Source organism: Lissotriton vulgaris, chromosome 4_1, assembly GCF_964263255.1.
Source record: "Lissotriton vulgaris chromosome 4_1, aLisVul1.2, whole genome shotgun sequence".
Classification (NCBI taxonomy): Eukaryota; Metazoa; Chordata; class Amphibia; order Caudata; family Salamandridae; genus Lissotriton; species Lissotriton vulgaris.
The window spans coordinates 18,261,938-18,283,477 of NC_141691.1; the positions used below are offsets into that span (position 1 = coordinate 18,261,938).

The 21,540-nt window shown below is 48.0% G+C and overlaps 1 protein-coding gene across 2 annotated transcripts in view; it reads right to left on the minus strand.

The window, feature by feature from the left end:
* Window positions 1-21,540, minus strand: part of LOC147718243 (nicotinamide N-methyltransferase-like) — a 250,108-nt gene that overhangs the window by 81,204 nt on the left and 147,364 nt on the right. The gene's annotated exons all lie outside the window — the stretch shown is intronic.

Consider the following 21,540-nt stretch of genomic DNA (forward strand, 5'->3'; position numbering starts at 1 on the left):
GACCACTCCTGACCCCCTAGGATTGATGAGGGGGATATTAAAGTGCCCCGCGGGACAAAAAAAAAAATAATAATTTTTTTGCGATTTTACGCCGTAGAGGCGCGTCCCGGTACGCGAACCGGGCAGCTCACCGGGCAGCTAACCGGGCAGCTAACCGGCAGCGTAGCTGTCAACATTGTACACAGTCCGGAGCGGCCGCCATCTTGTCTCTCTGTAGGTTCGAGAGACAAGATGTGGTGAAAAAAGAAGGGGGAAATGAAGGAAAGGGGGCAAGGTAAACCCCTCCTGACCCCCTAGGATTGATGAGGGGGATATTAAAGTCCCCCGCGATTTTTCGCGGTAGAGGCGCTTCCCGGTACGCGAACCGGGCAGCTAACCGGCAGCGTAACGGGAGTCCGCCATCTTGTGTTTTTGGAGCGTCCGGTTCGCGTACCGGGTAGCGTCCCGGTAAGCGTAACAAGGGGAAAACCAAGAGAAACAGTAAAAAAAAAATTAAGGGAATAGATTTCCAGCAAACTTGACAAAATTGTAGGGACTGTTTGTTTGATGTGCCTTTGCAAGGCCTCAAGATATGTGCACGTGTGGATTTTGTCTAATTAAGGTTAAAAAAAAAATATATATCTGTAAGCGTGCTCCGGCACGCTTACGTTACGGGTTTTGTTTGCGCTGCAGAGCCGATACGTCACGGTTATGCGACGCGTCATGAGGCGTCTCACGTGGCTACGTGATACGTCACGTAATAAAGAATATATTTTACAGCTATAGATATTAGCTTTTAAAAAACCAATGAAATTCACTGAAAAAACCATAGGTTATAGACCATATATAGTTAGGAATTTGCATTTACAAAACCTTGAAAATTCACTGAAAAAAACATAGGTTAGAGACCATATATAGTTAGCTGGACATTTTATTGACATAAAACCAATGAAATTCCATATATAGTTAGTTGCACTAACTATATATCGCGCACCCGCAATCCACTGTTGATGATGTCACATATTACATCTTTCATGACATGGTCAGTGACATCACTGATGACATCACTGATGACATCTCAAATGACATCACTGATGACATCACTGATGACATCTCAAATGACATCACTGATGACATCATGACACACCAATACCAGTTACTACATACGCACTCACTGATTCCTACATCTACACACACATTCACTCATTCACCCATACAATCACTCATACATACAGTCACTCATTATTACAACACTATCATATGCACTCATACACCTATGCAGACACTCACACACTGCCACTCATCCATGGAGTTACTCACACATCTAGTCAGTCCTGTAAAGAATCAATCACACTTCCATTTCCTCATCTATACAGTTAAACACAGAACACCATACTTCAGTGACATCACTGATGACATCACTGATGACATCTCAAATGACATCACTGATGACATCTCAAATGACATCACTGATGACATCATGACACACCAATACCAGTTACTACATACACACTCACTGATTCCTACGCCTACACACACATTCACTCATTCACCCATACAATCACTCATACATACAGTCACTCATTATTACAAGACTATCATATGCACTCATACACCTAGTCAGTCCTGTGAAGAATCAATCACACTTCGATTTCCTCATCTATACAGTTAAACACAGAACACCATACTTTTCACACATATACTAACACATACTTACTCTCTTATACAATCACTGATACAAGTACACATTGATATGCAAAGAGTCACACACCTCCCAGCCAGCCACACACACACTCAGTCTTCCATACATCCACTCATTCTTCAATATGTAAAACATATTTAAACTTTACAAAAACACACAGACACTAGATGATGTCATCAGTGATGTCATTTGAGATGTCATCAGTGATGTCATCAGTGATGTCATTTGAGATGTCATCAGTGATGTCATCAGTGATGTCACTGACCATGTCATTAAAGATGTAATATGTGACATCATCAACAGTGGATTGCGGGTGCGCGATATATAGTTAGTGCAACTAACTATATATGGAATTTCATTGGTTTTATGTCAATAAAATGTCCAGCTAACTATATATGGTCTGTAACCTATGGTTTTTTCAGTGAATATATATATATATATATATCCACCTTCCTTTGGCAAAAGAGCTATGATGGCCACTAGCAGCGGCGGGCTGGGACGGGATCGCCACTCCCCCGTATTCAACAGACAGTCGTTCTCCTTTCTCTCCAACAGAACGATATCCAGGCCACAGCTCAATTCAAAAGTGTTTTTATTCACAAACGCACTCGACGCGTTTCGGGAAACGAGTTCCCTTGTTCACAAGTGTTAGTGCAGAATGACAGTACTGTGAGTGAAGTGGAGTGTAGTCAGAGAGCAAAGGAAAATGAGTGAGGGAGCAAAGAAAGGGACGAGGTGAGTGAGGAGAAAGGGAGTCAACAAGGGGAATGAGGATAAGTGAAGAAAACGGAGTAAGGGAACAGGGGTGTGAAAGGGTAAGAGAAGAGCAGTGATGTTGAGGAAAGAGTGGTGATAGAGAATGGATAAAGGCAAGTGAGTGTGAGACAAGGGGAGTAAGGGAGTGAGGAGACAGAGGAAGTGAAGGTTCAGTTAGTGGATTTTTATTTTGATGATTGAAAAACATCATAAAAATACATAATACAAAATCATCAATTACATTACATTTCTGAACCATACAATGTTAAAAACAAAATTAATATAGTTATAAAACATTAGATACATCCTAAATCACCCCCTGGTATTTCTTAATTTGACAGCAATTTTTAAAAAACTCATGATAGAACACAAAGTGCGCATGTCAGTAGCTCTTTGCAGAAATGATAGAGCAGTTTTAGTATGACAAAATTTTGACTCTTTTAAAATATCTACAAGAAATCTACGGCGAAGGATTCAATAAAAGGAACATAACAGTACAAAATGGAGGGTGTCCTGTGGAGACCTATTGTCCCAGCTGCAGGCACCCTTCTGCTCAATTGTTAAAGTAAAACCAGATGATAAGCTAAAATATTAGGTAACAAATTGAGCCTAAAACGACACATTAAAAATCTATCTTGCTGATTATACATTAAAAATAAATATGGTTCCATACCCTCTCCGTTACTTACTAAAGTATGTGCAACTACAGATGTTTTTGTGGAATCAATCTGTTTCCTGCTCAAATCATATTTGCCCAATAGCAGTTTTTGGATCCGGTATTTACAAGAAGTGTCAATCAGAGACGGATCAGTGAATAATATTTGGTGGTCTATGTTCCCTATAGTCTCTTTGACATATTTTAGCCAGGGGATTTGTAGGCACTTGTCTCTTTGGAGGCAGTCTTTGATTATTTGCCTACTGAGCTCTGCTTCTGGGTTTACCCAGATTCGCAGCCAGGTCAGGATGGGTCTCACTTTTATCTGGTCGATAATATGTGGGGTACCAAGCTCCGTATGTGCAATTGTTGCTGGGATGCTCTGTGGTGTCTTCAGCATCTTAGGTAGAAACTTGTCTTCCTCTACTTGTAGCTGATGTATATCCCTAAAGCCCCACACCTCTGCCCCATACGTGGCTTTGGCAGTGCTAGCAGCTCTATACAACGTCATTACTTGTTCTGGTGACCAGAGGCCCAGCCTGCGTGCAAAGTTTAAAATATCACCATTTGCTGAGACCAATTTCCTACACCTTTCCTCCAACAAGGAGGTAGACCAAATCTCTCCATCCCTCAAAAGACCCAGATACGAGAATGTATCAACAGTTTCTAGGACATGTGTTCCTATTTTGAATACAAATCTCTTGTTTTTTTTTCCCTGCCACCATAACAAAGGATTTGGTCAGGTTCACGGAGAGATCCAGATTCTCCATGAACTTTACAAATCCATTAACCAGATGTTGCAGGCTCACTGCTGTTCGGGCAAGCAGGACCGCGTCATCCGCGTACAGCAGTACTGGTATATGACGTGATCCTGCTTTAGGGCAGTCAGTCTCCAGAGCCATCAATGAGCTTTCCATGTCGTTTATGTAGAGAGAGAATAGAAAAGGGGCCAGGATACACCCCTGTCTCACTCCACTAGTGCACGGGAAGGGATCAGTACTCACCCCCCCCCCGCGCTATAGCGGACTTTGGCAGTGGTGTTCCAATGTAGTTCTTTTAAGATGTTTATAAGTTCTGGGTTGATTCCCAGTTTGAACAATAGTTTGTTTCTATTTCCATTATCAAAGGCCGCCGCCAGGTCCATAAACCCCATTTACACCGTTCCGTTACTGGTTTTAGTGTATTTGGCAACTAGGAGGTAAAGATTGAGACATTGATCACTAGTTGATTTGCCCGTTCTGAATCCGTATTGGGTGTCTGCTAGGGTGTGGTGTGCTTCAGTCCACTCAGTAAGGCGATTTAAGACTCCCCTACCTAATAGTTTAGCTGACACGTCTATCAGCGAAATTGGTCTATAGCATTGTGGATTGTCCCTACTCCCTTTCTTGTAGATAAGGACAATCAATGCTGTAGACCAAGATTGTGGGAGCCCAGATTTTATCGCAGCATTTAATAATCTGGTCATGATCGGCGCCCATAATTCAATATTACTAATGTAGAGATCTAGGGGGGTGCCATCCGGGCCTGGTGCCTTATTTTTGGTCAGGCCTTGGATTGCCTTAGTGATTTCCTCTAAAGAGAATTCTAATTCCGTGGGTCTCACCCCCTCCCATGATCCGACCCTAGCTATCTCACCCTGCTGGTTGTATAGACTCTCGAAGTGAGTGACCCATTGTTCGGGGAGTATATTAGTACTGATAACAGGACTGGAATCTTGAAAACAGTTCAAGTTCAAGTTCGGGCATTTTTATAGCACACTACTCACCCAGAGGGTCTCAAGGCGCTAGGGGAAGGGGTGTATTATTTATCGAATAGCCAAGTTTTCAGTTCTTTTCTGATGGACATATGGTTCTGAGTAAGGCAGAGGTGGGTGGGGAGTGAGTTCCAGGTCTTGGCAGCCAAGAAGGAGAAGGATCTGCCCCCCATGGTGGATTTCCGGATGCGCGGGACTGCGGCGAGGGCTTGATTGGAACATCTTAATTGGCGGGTGGGTTTGTAGAAGGACAGTCGAGTGTTGAGGCATTCGGGTCCTAGATTGTAGAGGGCCTTGTGAGCGTGGGTGAGAAGGCGGAAAGTAATTCTTTTGTTGACGGGAAGCCAGTGGAGGTCTTTTAAATGTCCGGTGATGTGGTCTTGGCGCGGGATGTCTAAAATGAGTCTCGCTGATGCGTTTTGAATGCGCTGGAGTTTTTTCTGTAGTTTTGTTGGGATTCCTGCCCTCTGCCGGCGCTCAGCCCGGCGTCGCCTGCTCGCGTCCCGCGAGCAGGGGGGGAGCGGCTCCACCTAATGCGCCTCCGGGCGCAGGAAACTGACGCTGCAGGCGGCGTCCCCGAGACCAAACAGGGGATGCTGGGAGATGTAGGGACTAGTATCTCGGCGGCCGCGTTGTCAAGTGCGGCGGCGGGGGAGAACGATGCAGGAGAGTGTGGTGTCCGGTGCTCTGTGCAGGTAAGTGCAGGTCCGATAATGCCCCCAGCGTACCAGAAGACGGGCATCCCCCAGACGTGAAGGAAAAAGTGACATTAGAGGACTGAGTGAGAGAGGTAAGAAAGGAAAGTGGTGGAGTGTGGCTGACTTATAGGGAGTAAGCGTAACAGAAGAGGAGTGAGAGACTAAGAGGACCGAGAGAATAGGGGTAACAGAGAGAAAGTGAGGGAAGGGGAGTGAGTAAGTTAGAGGACAGAGGGATTGATAGAAGGAGTTACTGAAGTGGAGTAAGGAGAGTAAGGCTAGGGAAAAGAGTGAAAGAGCGAAAGAAGGGAAGAGAGAGGAAGAAAAGTAAAGGAGAAGGTCTGAAAGAAGGTGAGTGTGGGAGTATGGCTGACTTATACAGAGTGAGTGTGACACAAGAGGAGTGAGAGACTAAGGAGATGGAGACAATGAGGCTAACAGAGAGAGAGTGAGGGAAGGGGAGTGTGGAATTAAGAGGACAGAGGGAGTAAGAGAAGGAGTTACTGAAATGGAGTAAGTAAAGTTAGGGAAGGGAAAAGAGTGAAGGAGAGAAAGAAGGTAAGAAACAGGAAGGAAAGTAAAAGAGAATGTTTGAAAGAAGATTAGTGTGGGAGTATGGCTGAGTTATAGGGAGTGAGTGTGACAGAAGAGGAGTGAGAGACTAAGAGGACAGAGAGAAGAGGGGTAACAGAGAGAGAGTGAGGGAAGGGGAGTGACCACTGTGCCTTTAATAAGGCCGGGTCACCCCTCCTGCTGCCGTCACCTTCCTGCCTGCTGCCAATAGCAGAGCGACCCAGCCTCCGCTGAGCCGCCCGGTGGTGCCGATTTCCCGCCGCTGCCTCCCTGCGGCCCCGCCCACCACCAGCCCATTGGCCGCCCCACTCCCGCCTCCCAGCTGACCCGCCCTCCCGGCCCCAGATTTAAGGAGATTTCACCGAGAGCCCTGGAGTGACCACTGTGCCTTTAATTAGGCCGGGTCACCCCTCCTGCTGCCGTCACCTTCCTGCCTGCTGCCGATAGCCGAGCGACCCAGCCGCCGCTGAGCCGCCCGGTGGTGCCGATTTCCCGCCGCTGCCTTCCTGTGGCCCCGCCCACCACCAGCCCATTGGCCGCCCCGCTCCCGCCTCCCAGCGGACCCGCCCTCCCGGCTCCAGATTTATGACGCCCCCAAAGCGACCGCGCAGCGGACGCGCACAGCGGGAGCACCGATTGAGCGCCGACGGTGCGCCAAAGGTAAGCCCGTCTGCGCTTGTCCGCGCCTGGACCACGCCCAGCGCTAGGACCCCTGGCCCCCACAGACCCCAGCCCACCTGCCGGACGTACGACAACGCCACCCTCAACGCACTCAACGCCGGCCGAATCCCGGGTTGCTACCGAGCCACCCCGAGACGCACCCATGGACCCTTCTGCTGCAACTCCTGCAAGTTCACCTGCATCTGGACCTCCACTACCCCAGCACCAACCAAGACCAAGACGAGCAACAGCTGCAGCCACCTGAAATGCATCCTGCTCAACACCCGCTCCGTCCACAGGCACGCCATCGAGATTTGGAACCTGCTCGACTCCACAGCTCCAGACGTCGCCATCATCCACAGGAACTCTATCCGCATCACGACCAACAACGACGACACCCTCGCACCCGCCGAGCACCTGCACTTCCAGGTCCACATCAACCCCAAGACCACCCTCAGAGGCACCCTCATCTACAGACCCCCAGGACCACGCACACAATTCAGCGAAGACATCGCCGACTTCATCAGCCCACACGCCCTCTGCTCCGCTGACTACATCCTCCTCGGGGACCTCAACTTCCACCTGGAGAACAACAACAACCGCAACACCACCACCCTGCTGGACAACCTCGCAAACCTGGGACTCAAGCAGCTGGTCACCACCCCCACCCACTACGCCGGACACACACTCGACCCCGTCTTCTCATCCAGCAAGGACATCGCCTTCAGCCACGCCACCGGACTCCACTGGACGGACCACAGCTGCCTCCACTTCAGCTTCGGAAGGACCACGATCCAACGCCACCAGCAACAGGTTGCACGCAGAAGCTGGAACAAGATCACAGCCGACCAGCTCACGACCTCCCTGAGCATGAACCCTCCCACCAGCACAACAAACCCAAGCCAGGCGGCCACCAACCTCACCAAGTGGATCAGCGACTGCACAGATGACCTTGCCCCCCTGAGGACCCCGCCTAGCAGACCCGGCAGCAAGAAAGCCCCATGGTTCACCGACGAACTCAAGAGCTCCAAGAAGAACTGCCGAGCCCTCGAGAGAACCTGGCGCACAGACCCAACTCCGGACAACATGGCTGCCCTCAAGCACGCCACCCGAAAGCACCACCAACTCATCCACGCCACCAAGAAAACCGCATTCAAGGAAGGACTGGACAACAACACACACAACAGCAAGGACCTCTTCAACATCGTCAAAGAGCTCTCCAACCCCAACGCAGGCAACCACGACATCACCCTTTCGCAAGACCTCTGCAACTCCCTCGCCTCCTACTTCCACAACAAGATCGCAGACATACACAACAGCTTCAGCACTTAACCCTACGCACGCCACGACCGAACCTCCTCCCCCCACCACCACCCTCCACGCCTGGACTCCGATCAGCAGCGAAGACACAGTCCGCACGATGAACTCCATCCACTCCGGATCTCCGACCGACCCCTGCCCTCACCACGTCTTCAACAAGGCCGACGCTGTCATCGCACCCCACCTGCGGGACATCATCAACACCTCCTTCGACACCGCTACCTTCCCGGAGAGCTGGAAGCACGCCGAACTCAGCGCCCTACTCAAGAAGCCATCAGCCGACCCCACCGACCTCAAGAACCACCGCCCCATCTCGCTGCTCCCGTTTCCTGCAAAAGTCATCGAGAAGACCGTCAACAAGCAGCTGGCCGCCTTCCTTGAGACGAACGGATCCCTCGACCCCTCGCAGTCTGGCTTCCGGGCAAACCACAGCACCGAGACCGCCCTGATCGCAGCCACCGATGACATCCGATCCCTGCTCGACAACGGAGAAACAGCGGCCCTCATCCTCCTAGACCTCTCCGCGGCCTTCGACACTGTCTGCCACCATACCCTAGTACAGCGCCTCAGCAACGTCGGAGTCCAGGAGAAGGCACTGGAGTGGATCATTTCCTTCCTCGCCGGAAGGACACAGAGAGTCCGCCTCCCTCCGTTCAGATCTGAAGCCACCGAAGTCATCTGCGGCGTTCCTCAAGGCTCCTCGCTCAGTCCAACCCTCTTCAACGTCTACATGAGCCCCCTCGCAGACATCGCACGCCAGCACAACCTCAACATCATCTCCTACGCCGACGACACCCACCTGATCCTCTCCCTCACCAACGACCCCGCCACCGCCAGAGCCAACCTACACGAAGGGATGAAAGAGGTAGCCGAATGGATGAAGAACAGCCGCCTGAAACTGAAATCGGACAAGACGGAAGTCCTCATCCTGGGATCTTCACCCTCCGCCTGGGACGACTCCTGGTGGCCCCCTTCCCTGGGCATCGCACCCCAACCAACAGACCACGCACGCAACCTGGGCTTCATCCTGGACTCCTCCCTCTCCATGACCAGACAAGTCAACGCCGTCTCCTCGTCGTGCTTCAACATCCTGTGCATGCTACGTAAGATTTTCCGGAGGATCCCCACCGAGACCAGGAAGACGGTCACCCAGGCCCTCGTCACCAGCCGTCTGGACTACGGCAACTCCCTCTACGCCGGAACCACCGCCAAGCTCCAGAAGAGACTCCAGCGGATCCAGAACGCCTCAGCACGTCTCATCCTGGACATCCCCCGTCGCAGCCACATCTCCGGACACCTGAGAGATCAGCACTGGCTCCCGGTCAACAAGAGAGTCACCTTCCGACTCCTCACCCACGCACACAAAGCCCTACACAACCAAGGCCCGGGATACCTCAACAGCCGCCTCAACTTCTACGCTCCCAAACGCGAGCTTCGATTGACCGGCCACGCCCTCGCCGCCGTCCCCCGCATCCGAAGAGCCACCACAGGAGGACGGTCCTTCTCCTACCTCGCCGCCAACACATGGAACTCCCTCCCGACCCACCTCCGCCTGACCCAGACCACCTCGCCTTCAGGAAGCAACTCAAGACCTGGCTGTTCGAGCAGTAGCGGACCCCCCTCCCCTAGCGCCTTGAGACCCTCTGGGTGAGTAGTGCGCTATATAAATGCTGTGATTGATTGATTGATTGAACTAAGAGGTCAGAGGGAGTAAGAGAAGGAGTTACTGAAGTTGAGTGAGGAGAGTTAGGGAGGGGAAAAGAGTGAAGGAGCAAAGGAAGGGAAGAGAGAGGATGGAAAGTAAAGGAGAAGGTTTGAAAGAAGGTGAGTGTGGGAGTATGGCTGAGATATAGGGAGTGAGCGTGACAGAAGAGGAGTGAGAGACTAAGGAGATGGAAAGAATGAGGCTAACAGAGATACAATGAGGGAACAGGAGTGTAGAAGTAAGAGGACAGAGGGAGTAAGAGAAGGAGTTAGTGAAGTGGAGTAAGGAGAGTAAGGGAAAGGAAACGACTGAAAGAGCGAAAGAAGGGAAGAGAGAGGAAGGAAAGTAAAGGAGAAGGTCTGAAAGAAGGCGAGTGTGGGAGTATGGCTGAGTTATAGGGAGTGAGTGTGACAGAAGAGGAGTGAGAGACTTAGAGGACAGAGAGAAGAGGGGTAACAGAGAGAGAGTGAGGGAAGGGGAGTGTAGAACTAAGAGGACAGAGGGAGTAAGAGAAGTGGAGTTCTGGACTTTTGGTTCCGTCCAGAGGTGTCAGGGGACAACACCCAAAGACCCCGGAGTTCCACCTGTCTTGGTGCACAAATAAACAGAAACACGGGCTTCTCGATGGTGGCGTCAAAGACCAAAGGTTTATTACTGCAGGGACACAGAAGTCACAGAAACTACGCAAGGGCAGTGTCTAGGAGCCTGTTCCATTTGTACAAAGAGGGTTGCTCCTTATATACTAAAAATTGGGCTTCAGGCGAGTTCTTCTCATGTTAGTACATTCCCAAACCTTTGTGTCCTAAACAATAAATATTTTGGTGTTGCACAGGAATCGTCGACAATATCTGATGTCAAAACATTACGAACGAGGGGTTCCCACTTTTCCATCATAATCTCATGTCAAGTTTTCATTCAAGACCCGGACCGCCTCATCGTAAAGTTCGTTACCTCCCCCTAATAAAGGCCCAGAAGGAAAGGAGCAGAGCCAGGTGCAGAAGATAGAAAAGCAGGATAAGGGATGTTTGTGGGTTGTAAATGGGCAAGGCTACCAGCTTCGGCCGCCTAATCATGATCAGGCCAACGACCACGAGAACCAGTATAGCAGGACTAGCCTCGGGCAGAGGAGGCAGCCTTTGTCGAGTCATGCAGCTACAGCGTGTTCTGTTCTAAGGTGCACGTGTCACTAGAGAGGTGAATCTCCGGCTAAGGCTACGTGTCCTTAATCGAAGTGAAGTGATCAGAGGTTATTGCGTATGTGAGGGCAAGAAACACAAAATGGCTGCCATGATCTAAGATGGATGCCATGGGTAGATCGGAAATGTGTTCGTAACAGGAGTACTCTTGCTCGTAGCGTAGCGAAAACACCAGGATATGCTAAATGGATCATTTGCGGTTTGCTGATACCAATATTATGTATTTCCGACAATATTGAAAACACGGGTTCAAATCGTCACGGAACCTCAGACCCTCCTTTTACCCTTACATAGGCAATTACTCAGTCTATGTCAGAGTCTAATTCTATGCTCATCAGGTCAGTGACATGTTGTTGTATCATCATTCTTTCTCGTGCCTTTTCTCCAAACGCAGGTGGTTTTCTAAAACAGGTTGCAGCACAAAGACTACACAAAGCTGGACCACACTGGATAATCAGGCAGCATGAGAATAGAAATACTAAGATGACACCAACGACCATTAGAACCTTCCATCCCCACGCTGATATCAGAGTCCAAAACCACTCCATGAAGGACCAGTTTCCCTTGTCTACATGAATAGAGTCGGAAATCTTGTGGAGCTTAGAGATCGCCTCATAAACTGTTGGAGCATTATTGGGAATAAAGACACAGCAGCTCGATTGGATCATTCTGCATACCCCACCTCGATCTGCAAGTATTACGTCTAGAACCATACGGTTCTGCAACGTCATGAGTCTATCCGCCTGAAGCTCAGCTGTCAAGTTGCTAAGGGCACCAGCAGTTTCGGTAATAGTAGATTCAACTACCCGTGTTAGCTGACGTATGTTTCTACTATTGGCCATAGGCCCCCAGAACGGAAGGAAACCTTTGAAGAAGTCTCCAGCTTCCTGACCAGCAGTATCTTCCTTGCTGAAGACACCTCTTGCTACTCTGGTTTTGTGATAATCAGATGAAGCAGTGTATGTTGGGGGCAACAACCGAGCAATATAACATGACCCTGAGAAGTCAGCAGGCAACCATGTATACGCTTTGTCTTGACAGATGAAGTAGGTACCCCTAGCAGTGAGAAAAGCAGGGGAGGAGTTAGACGGAAATACGTAAGTTTCGACGCACTCACTCCTCCCTAGCTGAGCTCTTGGATTTCTCCCATTACCTTGCAAACAGACCTGACCTCGGTGAGGTACGACCCAGATTGGAGTTGAGCTTTTACGCTTGCTTTCTCCCAAACTAAGGCGATACTCTGAAGAATTCCAACTCAAATACACTTGTAACTCGTCTTTAGGGTAAGATGGAGTGTTATTGACATCCTTGATCATATCAATAATACCCTGGACTAAAGCTTTGTTGACAGAGTTATATTTAGTGGAACGTGGTGGACGCGGAGGATAGGTTTCAAGGGCATAAGCAAAGATGGTTTGAAAGGCCTGAAATGATCCATTATAGCTGAAAGGCAAAACCAGATAGGGAATACCTTTATCCATAGTGTGGGGTATCAAGCCACACACCCAGCAGTCTGCAGTGTTAACTACTAGTTGGTGTTGGTGCAAGAGCTGTACAAAAGTGTTATTGATAAATTCTGAGCGTCGAGCTTGCTCATGTTCAGGAAACGAGTGAAAAGAGTGCATAGAAGAAACAGTAGAAGTAGCAGGATCAAGGGGAGGTACTGTAGTTACTGGCACAAAGATCAAATTTATACCAAAGACGATTCCACCCACCAATGTTATTAAAACAATTAAAAATGTAATGGCACATTGCATCAAAAAGCATTTGCTATGAAGAATTCTGTAAAGTCTGTTTCTGCGAACATAAATCACATTTTCTCGTTGCAGCACAGGAAGCTCCATCTTCTACAATCCGCTCGCGACCACTGATGATGTGTACGTAGATGAAAATGCCTCTATCAGCCCTAGGAGTTCCCAGAACCAACAGAAAGATCGACCTTGTGTCTGATCCCTGCAGATTCAACTAGGCACACAGCCACGACCCTACGGCTACCCAGACGGCAAGGCAATTTTAAAAACAATAAAACAACAGCAAACTTCCTGGCTGAAGGCAAAAGTTCAAAATTTCAAAGTATCACAATAGGCAGTTGCCTGCTTTATTTGTCCATATTACGAGGTCGTAAGTTGTATCTTAGTTTTGCAGGAACTGTTTGATCGGCAAATAACGTATCACTAGTAGCTGTTGCAGTGTTCAGGTTCGCAGATGACAGAGTTTGTTCTGATGCAGCGGACAAATGTTCAGAGTTCAAAGGAGTCTCTTCGGGAGGAGAGTCAGAGTTCGGAGTGTCAGTTATCAATTTGGCATCGCTGAAGGGGATAAACTTTGGTGTTTGCTCGCATTCAGAGGCACCAATTCCCTTCTTCACCCAGTCGTCGTAAGGAAGTGGCAAAGGTACACGTTTGACATGAGTTGCGTGTATCCAGTGCTTACGTCCAGCCACACGAACGGCAGTTCTCGTTGCAAGCAGCACCTGGAAGGGGCCGACAAACTTGGGTTGAAGGTTCTTCGTCCTCGCAAAATTTCGTACCACAACGTGGTCACCGGGTTTCAGCTGATGACCTGGACTCTACGGAGGCTTCGGTAATGCATCGAAAACCTGTTGGTGAATAAGACTCAATTTAGCAGTCAAGTCGTAAAGGTAATCGATCAACATAGGATATTCTAGAGAACAAAACTCCTTTGGCCTAGGCACTCCCCACACATTTGCCGGATGGCCGAAAACAATTTCATAAGGACTAAGCCCTACTCTAGAATGTACAGTTGCTCTCGTTGATAACAAAGCCAAGGGTAATGCGTCTGGCCAGGATAAACCCGTGGATGCCTGTATTTTAGCTAGTTTTAGTTTGAGGGTGCCATTGTAGCCCTCGACTAAACCAGCAGACTGGGGATGATTTGCACTGTGGAACTTTTGTTTAATGTTCAAACCGGCACACACACTCTGCATAACTTTCCCTATAAACTCACTTCTGTTATCTGACCATACAATCCGTAGCATTCCATACCTAGGGAAATATTCTTTGAGAAGAATTTTGGCAGTTGATAGGGCAGTATTGTCCTTTAGTGGATATGCTTCGATCCATCTGGAAAAAGCACAAACTACCACCAGAACGTATTTTAAATTATTACACCGATCCATGTGTATGAAATCTAGCTGAATCACTTCAAAGGGGCAGGAAGGAGGAGCGAAGTGACCAGCAGGAGTTGGGGTTCCCTTGCCAGGATTATGCATCAGGCATACCATACAATTTTTCACCACTCTCTCTGCACATTTACTGATCCCATCATTCTTCCAGACTGGAGCCAACATCTTACAGATTCCTTTAGAACTTATATGCGCTACTCCATGCGCCATTGTCACCACTGCAAGCACATGCGCATCAGGCAACATCCAACGCTGTTGTTCCGACAAATCAATCCAACACCCACTTGAATCCAACTTGCCTGTACTTTCTTTCCATGCACGTTTTTCCTCCTCAGTTGCTTCTTTCTGAATCTCTTTCACACTTTCCACTGTATCCTCACACATTCCAGATTCAGAAATCCATCTTGCAGACGTAGCAACATACATTCTACTCATCATATCTCTCGCTGTTTGTTTAGCAGTTTCATCAGCAAAAGCATTCCCTCGACCAACATCATCCGTGATTGCTTTATGAGCACTGCATTTCACAATTGCAACTTCAATCGGCAAGGTTAGAGATTCCAACAAGTCATTAACTAGCTGACCATGTTGAATCTTAGTCCCATGGGACGTAATGAAACCTCTTTCTTTCCACAACCGGCCAAAACTATGGGCCACGCCAAACGCGTACTGACTATCTGTGAACACATTCACTCTCTTTCCCTTAGCTAAAACACACGCTCTTGTTAGAGCTATTAATTCTGCAGCTTGGGCAGAATTCTGACTCACTCTTGCAGTCTCCACAATCGTTTTCAAAGTCGTGACCGCATAAGCAGCAGTCACATCACCATTCTCCAATTTAAAACATGACCCATCCACATACAACGTGCCATCTGGATCTGACAACGGAGTGTCTTTCAAATCAATTCGTCCTTTTGTCTCTTCCTCAGTTCTAAAACAACAATCATGGGGCTCAGAATCACTCGACTCTTGATTAGTCGGCAACAAAGTTGCTGGATTCAATACGTTGCATCTTTTGATTTGAATATGACTTGCTAGCAGTGTCAGCTCGTAGCCAGATAATCTAGCACTAGTAAGGTGTTGTGTCTTGGTTCTGTTCATGAGTGTATCCACAGCATGAGGAACCATAACCACTAGCATGTTGTTCATCACCAAACCAGCAGATTGTCGAATGGAAGCTGCAGCTGCCGCTGTAGCTCTCAAACAACTAGGCAATGCTCTAGCTACCGGATCTAATGTTGATGAAAAATACGCACAAGGGCGTTGTTTATCACCGAATTTCTGTGTCAGAACACTCAACGCACAACCTTCTCTTTCATGAACATAGAGCGTGAATGGCTTACTGTAGTCGGGTGTACCCAATACAGGAGCTGAACACAATGCTTTTCGTAACTCAGAAAAACTCTCCTGACATTCATCAGACCATGGCACCGGACTCGGAACATTTTTCCCAGTCAAAGCTACCAATGGTTTCGCTAAAAGAGAAAAATTTGGAATCCACTGCCTACAGTAAGAGGTAATACCTAGAAAGGCACGTACTTCTCTCTGAGTGCGGGGAACACTCATCTGAGTAATTGCTTTTATTCTCTCTGGGGTCAACTTCCTTCCCTCCTTTGACAAAAGATGACCTAGGTAGGTCACTTCTTGGCAGCAGTATTGCAATTTCGAAGGTGACACTTTGTGATTCAAATTGGACAAATGATGCAATAACGAGATCGTAGCTGCCTTGCAAGTTTCTTTGTCATCGGCAGCCACTAGAAGATCGTCTACATACTGCACTAGGGCAGAACCTTGAGGAAGTACAAAAGAATCTAACTGACTTTTTAATGCCTGACTGTAAATGGACGGACTCTCACAATAGCCTTGTGGAGCGCGTTTGAACCTGAAGCTTCGACCTCCTAGACAGAAGCCGAAAATATCCCTGCTTTCCTCGGCTATCAGAATGCTGAAAAAGGCATTCTTCAAGTCGATGACTGAAAACCATGTAGCTGTTGCAGGAATCAAAGTTAACAAGGCAGTGATGTCTGGAACCACAGGAAACTGCGGGACCACAATCTTATTAACCTCTCTGAGATCGATAACAAATCTATATACTGGAGGCTTTGTAGGATCAGTTCGTTTCAAAATCGGTAATACAGGACTGTTACAGACATTTCCTCTAGTTTCTTCAACCACGCCTTTCTTAATCAAATCTTGTACGATCAATAAAAGTGCACGTTCACCTTCACTAGAAATTTTGTATTGGGGAATTCGTGGAAATTTTACATTTGCTTTCAAAGTAACTACATACGGTGGTATTTCCAAAAGGCCTACATCATTAGGACCAGTCGCCCACAGAGTATCAGGGAGTGAACGCAGCTCTGGCGGGAGTGCATCCATTGACAAGTACATCGGAGAGGTGATTCTTTTACCCAACGTAAGCTGTACTCCTTCCGGAGAACAGTGCAATGTCGCATATAGGCGTTTTAATAAGTCTAAACCAAGTAGATTTTCATTACAGCCTGTCGTCAAAATCAAGGGTGCTTTCAATTGACACGGTCCAACGGAAATAGACAAAGGACCAGATACAGGGTTGTAAACTGGGGCGCCTGAAAAACCTACAGAAATATTTGTTAAGCCGGACAAAGGTGCACCAGGGAGTTTCGCATGAATGATAGAACTTTTTGCGGCACCAGTATCCAACAGAAACGGTTCGACTACACCTGATGTTGCTACTGAGACATAAGGCCCACTCTGATCCACTGGAACTGATACTACTCCCTCTCTCTGTCCATGGCTGTCCTAGTACCCATTTTGCTGAAATCCCTCATCCACTTCACAATAGTCTTCAACATGATACTGCTGAGATCTATTTTGCTGGGCAGACTGTCCATTTTGTTGATCAAAGTGATTGGAAGGGCGATCATTCGTCTGTGGAGGCATAGCACCTCGTCCTCGACCTCTAGAATTCTGCACAAAACCACCACGACCTCTCTGAGCTGCTGCTGCATTATTTTGCGCTAAGACTGGACACTCATTCTTATAGTGACCCTCTTTCTTACAGTATGCACACTGATTCCATTGATATTGTGGCCTCGGTGAACTATAATCTGTCCTTTGATACGATCCTTGCTGCGTATTATTCTGATTCGTGCGAGGCGGATACGCCTGTTGCAAAAGAACCTTAGTTTTTAAATCTTTCGTTTTCTTATCCGATTTCTCTTTTTCCTCTTTATCCCTGTTTTCATAATACTGTGCAGTTGCAAGTATTTGCGCAGTTGTAGAGACAGCCCACGCACTCTCGGAATCTTTCAATTTGTTGCGGAGCTCTGGCAGCAAGTTGTGTACAAATTTATCGACAAATAATCTCTGTCCTCCTTCTGTGCTCATATCCTGACCACTATGATCTACAAAAGTCTCTTCGAACCTCGTGAAGAAGTCGGAGACACTTTCGTCCTTCTTCTGCCTGCATGCGGACAACTTGTCCCAATTAACGCGCAGTGCTGGCATCAGAGTCTTCATTAAGTCAATTATCCTACCTGGAAGATTAGCAATTAGAGGTTCGGGTTTGGAACCACCTATTTGCTGACCATCTGCTGCAATGATAGCTGCCCAGTCACCACCTAGAGCAACTGGATGATTCTCCCTACGAATTTTAGCCCAAATTGGTTGCGGAACTACATTCCCAAATAACATGTCGATGTCCGCTAGATTCATAACACAAGCCTCAACTGTTTGTGCTAACTCCTTATAATAATGGAATATATATATATATATAAGAATGGAAAAGCACGTTCAAGGCGTGCTTTCCAATTTCCTTGAATCTAATGAGATCTTGCACGCCACCCAATCGGGCTTTCGTCCCCATCTTAGCACGGAGACTGCGCTCCTGGAGGTTTCGGAAACCATTAAAGGGGTTCTGGACTCTGGGGGCAAAGTCATGCTGGTGATGTTAGACCTGTCGGCGGCTTTCAACACCGTTCCCCATGATGGTCTTCTCGCAAGACTTCGCGAGATAGGCATACGGGGGACGGTGTTCGACTGGTTTTCTTCCTTTCTTGCCGGCCGCCGGCAAACGATCTGGGCCCCGCCTGATTCCGCCGTGATGCCGCCTCTGGGAGTCGGGGTCCCTCAGGGCTCTATTTTGAGCCCGACCCTCTTTAACATCATTATGACCGCGTTGGCGGCACTGGTGGAGTCGCATGGTGCCCAGATCGTATCCTATGCGGATAACACCCAGCTCCTCTTCTCTTGTACGAGAGGAGGCGACTTTGATGGGGAGAGTATTCGGGATTGCCTTGGGGCTGTTTTTCATTGGTTCCATCTAAACAGCCTTAAGTGCAATTCCGACAAGTCCGAAGTACTTTTCTTTGGGTGTGACACCGAGCCTGAATGGCAGACTTGGTGGCCACGGGATATGTTCCCTCCATCCTGCTCCTCCCAGGTTGCAAAGAATCTAGGGGTGAAGTTGGATAACAGGTTAACCCTGAAATCTCAGATCCTGGGGGTGTCGGGCATGTGCTTTGGCATCCTTAGGATGCTGCGGAGGTTCCTTCCTTTGCTATCCGTGGAACATAGGACGCTGACAGTTCAGGCTCTGATTGGGTCCAGGTTGGATTATTCCAACATTCTCTACCTGGGCCTTCCAGAGTACTTGCTGCAGCGCCTTCAAGTGGTGCAGAACGCCGCGGCCAGGGCAATTTTCGGCCTTAGTAGGCGCTCCAGTGCCTCGGGCTTGCTGGTAACGTTACATTGGTTGCCCATCCGCAAGAGGATCGCCTTTAAGGCTCTGACCTTGGTCTATAAAGCTCTTCACAAGGGGGGAGCTAAGTACCTCCAAAAGAGACTGGTCTTTTATCATCCGACCAGGTCTCTGAGGTCGGAATCCCTGCACCTTGCTGTTGTCCCTCGGGTAAAGAAAGCGCGCCTCGGCGGGCGCTCTTTTGGATTGCTGGCATCTCAGCTATGGAACTCTTTGCCGCTGGCCCTGCGGGGAGCCACTAGCTTGCTGGCTTTTAGGAAAGGCCTTAAAACGTGGCTTTTTACTCAGTAGCCGTTCTCTCTTGAATTCCTGGCTCACTGCTCTTTTAGTCTTTCATTTGGTGTTATGTTGTTATGTTGCAGCTTTTTTTGCCTTCTCCAATAAAAGCGCCGGGACACTCTTTTTGAGTAGCCGTGCGCTATAAAAATGAACAAATAACATAACATAACATAACATAACATAATATCCAGCAGGATTCTTACGCGGATCTGGCAGGGCCTGTTTTACTGCCAATACTTCAGCTCGCTTCCAAGGAATGTGTATCCACACTCTCTGGAATTGTGCCGGAGCGGCTGCAATACCATGGGCCGCATTAGCTTGCACAGCTTCGCGCCAAATAGGAGGAACCTCCCTCATTGGATATTGGCCAGTCCGCTTCGTACTACTTTTCTCTAAGTCTCTAGGTGAACGAAGAGATGGATCATTTCTGAAACTTAAAATCAGTTCCATCGCTTCTTTTATATCTTGACCTACTATCATACCTGCAGCAAACTCTTTTTGAACATTAATTAATTCTTCTAGGTTCGATTCAGAATCATCTTCTTCTAATTCATCACGCAACAGGGAGCACATCTCGTCAAAAACATATCGTTGCGTTGGTTCCTTCCACTGCATAAAAGTATCTAGTACATCTCTCGTACTATATCTCCTACTCTTCGAAATCCATCTAAGAGCCGTGGAATCTAAGATTCCCCGTTCCTCAGTACTTGGAAGCTGACTGCGTCTCTGTACAGAGTCAGAGGCAGGAGTCTTAATTAAGGTTTTATAGAAAGGAGACAGAATATTAGAGACGGAATCAGTGATTCTTCGACGAACAGTAAGCGGAGTCATAATACTAGCAGATGTAGAGAACACAGAAGCAGTAGGAATAGATAGCGGGACAGTGGGAGTACCAGGTAAGACAGCTTGTGAAACAGGAGGTGTAAGCGATACAGGTATAGGTAAAGAAGTCGGCAACCCAGGAAGAGGAGGTGCCGTGGGTACATTCACATTAACCACAGGAGGTACAGGAGCTTGATTCTGAGGGGCAGGAGCAGGAATACCAGGTTGTCCAGCAACCGGCAATTGAACATTCGGTACAGGCGGAGCCGTAGCACCTTGTGCATACGGTGGAGGTGACTGTAACAGATAAGCCAACAGAGGATCGTTTTCGAGGTCCTCTACGGTCTTAGTTGTTTTCGATGGCAAGGCAGGATAGCACTTGTCGATCGCTAAATTATGTTCCCTAATGGCCACCTCTACGGCCTTCTCAGACTCGTTGACTTGCAGCTGCTTAACAGCCTGCTCTAGAGTCAACTCTTGCTCTTTTTGCTCTTTCTTTAATCTTTTAATTTCTCTCTGTTTGGATTCTTTTCGCCAGTAATGGAAAGAATCAAACATTGCCGGCCGGGCTTTCTTCCTAAACAATTTCACTTCTAAATTATCAAGGATTCCGGGTTCAAAACTACCATGCAGTGGCCAACTAAGGACACCATCTTTTTCCGTATAGCGTACCCATACCTCATTATAAGATATAGGACCCACACCAAATTAACAATACAAATCATATAGAGGAGTCCCAATCGGAGGAACCAGACATGAATCCTCCAATCGTGAATCACTGTTGCAACCAAAACAAGACAACATACAATTTCTCCGACTTACCATTTTGTAATCCGGAAAACAGAACAAACAAAACAAGAAACAGATATGTGCACTTGAACCAAGAACTTAGGCCTACCAAAACCGAACTGATGTATCGATACCCAAACTAAACCAAATAGATTATCGCAACCAGAACAACCAGTGATAACCTTACAAAACCAAACCAAACCAAGAACCGAAAAAGGATTTTAACAACCCTCACGAAGTAACCAACTAGCAACCACTAAATACTTAACTGAGGCACTGAAGACGTCACCAAGGAGAAACCCGTCACGTTTCGCCGTACTAAGGACTGCACCTCGGGTCCAAGACAGGGCGACGGTCAAGGCAACGGCCCACTGCAGCCGTCCGAACGGGAACCCTCGTGGAAGAGAACTTCGGGCCACTTTTGCGATATGCCGGGATCGATGAAGTGGGGCGCCTCCCTCAGGAATCTTCACACGAAGCTTCTCGAACTCTTCAGGCTTTTGGACCGGTACCGAATGACGTCGCCCCACTTTGGGCGCCAATTGGAGTTCTGGACTTTTGGTTCCGTCCAGAGGTGTCAGGGGACAACACCCAAAGACCCCGGAGTTCCACCTGTCTTGGTGCACAAATAAACAGAAACACGGGCTTCTCGATGGTGGCGTCAAAGACCAAAGGTTTATTACTGCAGGGACACAGAAGTCACAGAAACTACGCAAGGGCAGTGTCTAGGAGCCTGTTCCATTTGTACAAAGAGGGTTGCTCCTTGT